At 52.4% G+C, this 7,378-nt stretch overlaps 1 long non-coding RNA gene across 1 annotated transcript; it reads left to right on the forward strand.

The window, feature by feature from the left end:
- The first annotated feature begins 3,802 nt into the window (after positions 1-3,802).
- LOC123579624 lies at positions 3,803-5,176 on the forward strand. The gene is made up of 2 exons (XR_006702857.1): positions 3,803-4,143; positions 4,983-5,176. It is a non-coding gene; the product is annotated as an uncharacterized LOC123579624 (long non-coding RNA).
- Positions 5,177-7,378: the final 2,202 nt, after the last annotated feature.

Here is a 7,378-nt window from a genome sequence, read left to right on the forward strand (position 1 = left end):
CTTCGAGGAATTATCAACTCGGAGTGGCACAGCATTTGGAGGATTTTTGACTTGGGTTCTGATACCAGAAGAATCACGATGACTAACAGTGACATGCTAAGTACAGCTTGCCACGTACTTTCGCAGGCACTTCGCTTACACTAACTCATTGCATCTTTACAACAGCCCCATTAAGGAGATACTTATCTTTCCTCCATTCTTCAGGTAGGGAAGTTGAGGCACAGAGCAACTGGGGTGACATAACTGGAACGTGACGCCTGGTACCTGACTCCAAAGTTCAAGGGGCAGAGAGAGAGGGAGACCCAGAATCCGCAGCAGGCTCCAGGCTCCGAGGGGTCAGCACACAGCCTGACGCGGGGCTCAAACTCACGAACTCTGAGATCATGACCTGAGCCGAAGTCGGACGCTCATACGACTGAGCCATTCAGGCGCCCCGATCTATCATTTCTTTTAAAAGAAGTTCGGTGTGGTCAGCCACGGAGCCCTCCGACCTTGCCCTCTGCCATCCTCAGCACGCTGGCCTGGTGCCACATCACTGGCATAAGATGGCAGCCAGGGTCAAGCGTCCCCTTCTCCCACAGCTGCGGCCAAGGCAGGAAGAGTGGGGTGGGGGCAGCACGGCCACTCCTCCCCGGCTGAGAAAATCTCCCGGGAGCACTCATCCTGCCTCCGTCCCCGGTGCGTCCTACTGGTCAGAACCAGGTCACATGCTCATCTCGGACCAATCACTGGCAGGCCAGAATGGGCGTGTCGTGGTGGGCTAGACCAATCACATCCATGACCTGGGGCGGGGCACAGCGTGGTTGGCACAAACCGGGGTTCGGCGAGCCAAGCAGAAAGGGGTGGCTGTTGGGTAGGCACCAACGATGACGAGAGGGAAGCCGACGTTTCCGGAGCGCGTCCAGGGAGCCGGGCTTGGTCTTAAGCTCTTTGCATATATTGTCTCATTGAGTCTTCATGCTATTATTTATGATGCACCATTAGAAGCCCAAAGAACGTCAAGGGCTTACCCCGAATCACCTAAGCAGGAGAGGAGGAACCTGAACTCAAATGCAAGCCCCTTAGACAGCCACTGTCAAAGCATGTGGGTAGGGTTGCCAGATAAAATACAGGGTGCTCAGTTAAAGTAGAATTTCAGATAAAGGAAGAAAATATTTTAGTATAGGTATGTTCCAAAGGCTGCATGGGGCATACGTATACTAAAAAAAAGTTTATTGCTGATCTGAAGTTGAAATTTAACTGAGCATCCTACATATATTTTCTGAGAGGTGGGGGGAGGGGCAGAGGGAGCCCGGGAGAGAAAGAATCCCAAACAGTCTCTGCACTGTCAGCACACAGAGGCCCCCCCGCCCCCCCAGGGATCTACCCCATGAACCGAAAGATCATGACCGGAGTCCAAATCGAGAGTCACATGCTTGGGGTACCCGGGTGGCTCAGTTGATTAAACGTCTGACTCTCCATCTTGGCTCAGGTCGTGATCTCACAGTTCGTGAGTTCAAGCCCCACATCAGCTCTGTGCTGACAGTACAGAGCTTGCTTGGAATCATCTCTCTGCCCCCCATCAAAATAAATAAATAAATTAAGAAAAAAAAGAGAGAGTCAGATGCTTAACCAACTGAGCCACCTAGGTGCCTCGAGCATCCTGTATTTTTATTTGCTAAATTTGACAATCCTACTAGAGTAACCAAGAAAGAAATCTAAACAGTGGTGTGGGGGCTCAGCCACGTTTCGCTTGTATAATAAACACCAAGGAATATTCCTCAGTTCCACAAAGAAATATGTGTTCCCCCATTTTTCAAGACCCTGACCCTTCTTGGATTATTGTTTTCCTCTTCTTGAGAGAAATATAGGTACTGAGAAGACTTCCCAGCTCTCAGGAAAACAACTGTGTTTGCACTGTGATAAAGGCAACTGGCATTTAGCCTAAGGGCCAGGGAGGCAGTAGGGAGAGGTGGGGAGTGTGGAGAACTGGGGCATCCCTTTTGAACATTCCCACACCCTGTTGATTTTTGCCAGACAGAACACGGGCCCAGCCCAGTCAGATCTCCCAGTGTTTTAAGGGAGGTTGAAATCTGGGTTTTCATGTAAAAATCCCTTGATTTGTGAACATTGGCTCTGATTTTATTAAAATGCCACACAGGCCAAAGGAAACATATCTGTAGGCTTGTGGACAGCCAGGAAAAGTCTCTGCTGTGTAGCTTTGAAAGAGGAGCCTGCAACCCTGTGAGGAGGGGAGCAGAGGAGAGGCAACTTTGGCAAGTGGGGAGTGCTGGGGGCCAGGAACTGCAGCCAGACCTAGGTTCGAATCTCTCCCCTTCCAGATGACTGCTGTGTGATGACAAGTGGATTGCAGAGGTTCTCCGTTTTCTAAACCATTTTTAAATGTTGACTTTATTTTTGAGAGAGAGAGAGAGGCAGAGAGAGAGGGAAACAGAGGATCCAAAGCAGGTTCCATGCTGACAATAGCGAGCCTGATGTGAGGCCCGAACTCACAGACCGTGAGATCATGACCTGAGCTGAAGTTGGACCCTCAACCGACTGAGCCACCCAGGTGCCCCTCTGTTTTCTAAACCATTTTAGAAACCATTTAGAAGATGTAATCATACCCATCCATCTCACTGTGTAGCTGTGAGGTTTCCACAGAACAAGCTACAGAGGTAGAGTCACTGCCTGGGACCAAGGGACTGGAGGCCAGTCCCTTTCCTTTCCCTGGGAAGGGCTCACACTAAGTTCCATTTAACCGTTACTTTTTATCATATGATTTCACAAACAGATGAAACAAAACGTATGAACCTAGGGGAAGGGAAGGAAAAATAAGAGAAAAACAGAGAGGGAGGCAAACCATCAGAGACTCTTCAATACAGAGAACAAACTGAGGGTTGCTGGAGGGGAGGGGGGGGAGGGGCGGACTAGATGGGGGATGGGCATTCGGGAGGACACTTGGGATGAGCACTGGGTGTTCTATGTAAGTGATGAATCACTAAATTCTACTCCTGAAACCATTATTACACTATATGTTAACTAACTTGGATTTAAATACAATTTTTAAAAATGTAAAAAAAAACCTGTAATGATTAAAATCATAAGGCATTGCTGTCACAGTCCTTGGGTTCAAATCCTGGCTCTGACACTAACTGGGTGACTTTGGGCAAGTTATCTGATCTCTCTAAGCCGAGCTTCCTCTATCAAATGAGGGAAAATAGTTGTCCCTTAAAGCTTTATGGAAATTAATTAAGATCATTCATGTTTGGAGCTTACACCGTGTCTGATATCCATTACATGTTTAATAAATGGCGATTAGGATTCAAAAAATAAATAAATGTTACTTTTTCAAGTTCTTTCTCCCTTCCTCCTTCTTTTCTACTTCCTACACCCCCCCCCCCCCCCCCGCCTTCTTCTTCTTTTTAAAAGAGGTTTAGGGTCAGGTGTCAGGAGGCCTGGGACCAGGCCCTGGCTCTCTTCCAACCTTGGAGTGAGACATTGGGGGAAGGGCCTCTTCCTTGTGGGGGTCTCAGTTTCTCCCTCTGTGAAATGGGCAGGTTTGATTGGAGCTGGAGAATCTCTTCCAAGTGCCAGGGTCATGCAGTCCTGTGGAGCCTTAGCAGGGAGGGATGAAGGGCGAGATGGTGGCCTCGGCGGTGATGGGAGGGGTGGCTGTGGCAGGAGGCTGAGTCAGAGGCACTGTCAGGGCTGAGAGCAAGGGAACAGACCTGCCTCTAGTGCCCAGTGACTTGCAAGCCACAGGAGGGGAGCAGCCTGTGTCATCAGCGAGCCTGTAAACACCCTCCAAGGACAGCAAGGCCCCTGCTTGTCTTGGATCCGACCACAGGCCCATCCCAGGGATTTGGGGTCAGAGAGCTTAATAAATCATCCTGCCCAGCACATGCAAGCCTGGAGCCCTCCTCCTGGCTTTCTGAGATCTGACCTCTGCTGACCTCTCCCACCCACCTCCCTCTTGCCAGGCCAGAGACCGGTGAATTTCTCGAACACGCGATTCTCTTCCTGCCTCTCCAGGACTGTGCACAGGCTGTTCCCTCCACCTGGAATGTTCTCTCCCTTTCTCCAGGCTTCACCAAGATAATGCTTCCGGCTGGTTCAAATTTCGGCTCAAAGATCACCTCCTTCTCTGTTCTTCCAGCAAAGGTAGGCCCTCCTGTGGTCCTGTTCATCTTTCCCTCAAAGCGCTCAGTGCCATCTGGGGGCTGGATCTGACGTGCTCTGTTGCTGGATCTGTCTGCCCTTCTCCTGAGAGCGGAGACTGGGAGGGCCATTTCGGCCACCACAGCCCGTTCACTGAATGACTGAATGACCGAATGATAAGCTCTCAGAAGGGTTCCAGGTAAATGTCACAGGCCTCGGGAGCTCAGCTTCCTCTCAAAGGGATATCGAATCGGGTCTCCTTTCTCAGCCTCAGCCCTCCAGTGTCTCCCCACTGTAGTTGGAAAAAAAGTCCCAGATGCCACGCTGGGCCTCACAGCTCCCCCCGGGGTCCAGCCCAGCTGAGCTCCGCTGCTCCAGGCCATACCCGCACCCCCACCCTAGCTCCACTGGCCTCCTGTTTCTTCACCACACCGGGCTTGTTCCTGCCTCGGGGCACACACTTTCTGTTCCTGGTGCCTGGAATGCTCTCCCCCAGGCCTTCCCGTCCTTCAGGTCCCAGCCCTGTGGCCTGGGACAGACCCTTCCCATACCTGTTCTCCCTCAGCTTGCCCTGCTGTGTTCCTTCACGGCATGTATCACTGTCTAAAATTATCTCATTTATTTACAAATGTTTGATCAACCTTGAGCTGAGTTCATGGCCATGCAGAATACAGACAGCTTTCCCCAGCTTCCCTAGAAGCTAGGGGCAGCCATATACTTGAGTTCCAGTCAATGGGTCGTAATAGGAGTGTGCTTGGCAGTTTCTGGAATCCTTCCTAGAGATTTAGCTGTGGCCCACCCTTTGCTCATCATCTTTCCTTCTCCATCCTGCCACCTGGAAGGCAGACGAGAAGGCTGGCGCTGTGGCCTCCACCTTGGATCATGAGGAGGGCCACACCCTAAGGATGGCAGAGTTGTGACCAGGAAGGAGCCTGGGACACTGAGAGCTTTGTGGAGTCTTCAAACCAGCCCTGAACTGCCTACATCTGGACTTCATTCACACGAGAGAAAAATAAACTCTTTTGTTTATTGTTGATTTTTAAAATTCAATTTATTATATGTCATTTTGACTATATTTGTGTGTCCTAGCAGTATGCTCTACTGCAAAACGTCAGCTAGAGGACATGCTGCGTCTTTTTATCTTAAAATGTGCTCGATATGTCTTTATCTACTTTGTCCAGAGGGTTGTTTTTTTTAAGTGTATTTATTTATTTTGAGAGGGACAGAGGCAGTGCGAGTGGGGGAGGGGCAGAGAGAGAGGGAGACAGAGGGTTCGAAGCAGGCTCTACACCATCAGTGCAGAGCCGGACGTGGGGCTCGAACTCACGAACCGTGAGATCACGACCTGAGCCGAAACCAAGAGTTGCACGCTGAACCGACTGAGCCACCCAGGCCCCTGTCCAGAGTTTCAGCTGGAGTTACAGGAGGAACCCTGGGCCAGAGAGGGGAGGCCCCTTCCCTGAGGCCACACAGCAGAGGAGAGGCAGAGCTGGGGTTTGCCTGCAGGGCCCCAGATCCTATCCCCCAACCCTCATTTCTAGAAGCTCCCAACTTGAGGTATTTTGCCAGGCTTCTTCCAGGCTTGGCCTGGACAATGGGCGGTAGGGGCTATACCTGCTCTGCCTTATTTCTCAGGGGCCAGAGCACCCTGGAAATGTGAGAGAGACGATCCCAACTGAGGGACTGGTGGGCGCTGAATCCCAGCTCTGCCACTCGCAAGCTGTGTACCTCGGGGAAGACCTCAGCCTCTCTGAGCCTCAGTTTCCCTACCTACTAACACCCCGGGCCAGGTCGGGTGCCCCGAGGTGCTGTACTAAAGACGTCTGAAACCTCAGGAGGGAACCAGCACTATACCCACAGAGTGGAAATTCCCGGACTGCAGGCAGCCTCACTGGGGTTGGGAGGTAGGCTACTTACGCAAACTTTGGAATTTGCGTCCTGGTTCAGATCCTGACCCCACACTTAGCAACCGCGTGACCCTGAGAGTGTCGCTTCCTTTGCTATAGCTTTCCTTAGTGTCCCTCTTGGAAAATGGGGATTCGTTCATTCACTGCACACACTCGTGTCGGTGCTGGAGAAGTTGGATGGAGTCCTTCTCATGGGCCGACCACAGAGCACGGAAGCCAGCCAGCAAAGAAACAGACAGGTAGCACACAGAGTGACAGGAAGATACACAGAGCAAACTAAAGCAGGGGGAGGGAGAGAGAGCAGGAGGGGCTCTCTGAGACAGGGTGGTCAGGGAGGCCTCTCTGAAGCCGGGACACCGGGGCAGAGGCCTGAAGGGTGTAAGACGAAAGGTCCTGGGGCAGCCGAGCCCGGTCCCTCCCATCACCTTGTAACTATTCCTGGGCCTCGTGCAGCTGAATCCTCCCTTAGAGCAGGAGCCACGCGGGGCCAGCTCTCCGTCCTGGGCCCCGGCCAGGGGACGACTGAGGGAGCCAGAGACCCTGGCTCGCTCCTTCCTGCCTGCTAAGTGTCCAGTCCGTCAGCAAAGCTGCCCGTTCTGGCTCCTGAAGTCTCCCTTGGATCCCGCCCCATCCTTGGGTCCCTGCTCATTTCCTGCCTGGACCATTGCAGTAGCCTCCAAGCCGGGCCCCCTGCTCCGGCCTCACCCTCCCGGGGCTGTCCCCCACACAGCACCCACATTCATTTCCTCTGGCCACCGTAACAAATTATGACAAGCTTCGAGGCTTAAAACCACACACATGTATTCTCTTACAGTTCTGGAGGTCAGAAGTCTGAAATCCGTCTTGATGGGTTAAAGTCAAGGTGCTGGCAGGGCCGGTTCCTGCTGGAAGCTTCCCGGAGATGATGTTTCCTTGCCTCTCACAGCTTCCCATGATCACCTGCACTCCGTGGCTTGTGGCCCCTTGCTTAGGTCTGCTAAGTGTGTCCCTGAAGTCTGTTTCTGTCACTCTCTCTCTCTTCTCCCCGCCTTCTCCTCTTCTGTAGTCAAACCTCCCTCCCTCAGCCTCCATTTAAAAAAAATGTGTATTTATTTATTTTTGAGAGAGAGAGAGTGAACGCACAAGCGGCGGAGGGGCAGAGAGAGGGGGAGACACAGAATCCCAAGCAGGCTCCAGGCTCTAGCTGTCAGCACAGAGCCCGACGCGGGGCTCGAACTCATGAACTGGGAGATCATGACCTGCGCTGAAGCTGGAAGTCGGACATTTAACCAACTGAGCCCCTCGGGCGCCGCCCCCTCACCCCCCCAACCCCCCCTCCCCCCCCCCCCCCG

Source organism: Leopardus geoffroyi, chromosome A3, assembly GCF_018350155.1.
Source record: "Leopardus geoffroyi isolate Oge1 chromosome A3, O.geoffroyi_Oge1_pat1.0, whole genome shotgun sequence".
Lineage (NCBI taxonomy): Eukaryota > Metazoa > Chordata > Mammalia > Carnivora > Felidae > Leopardus > Leopardus geoffroyi.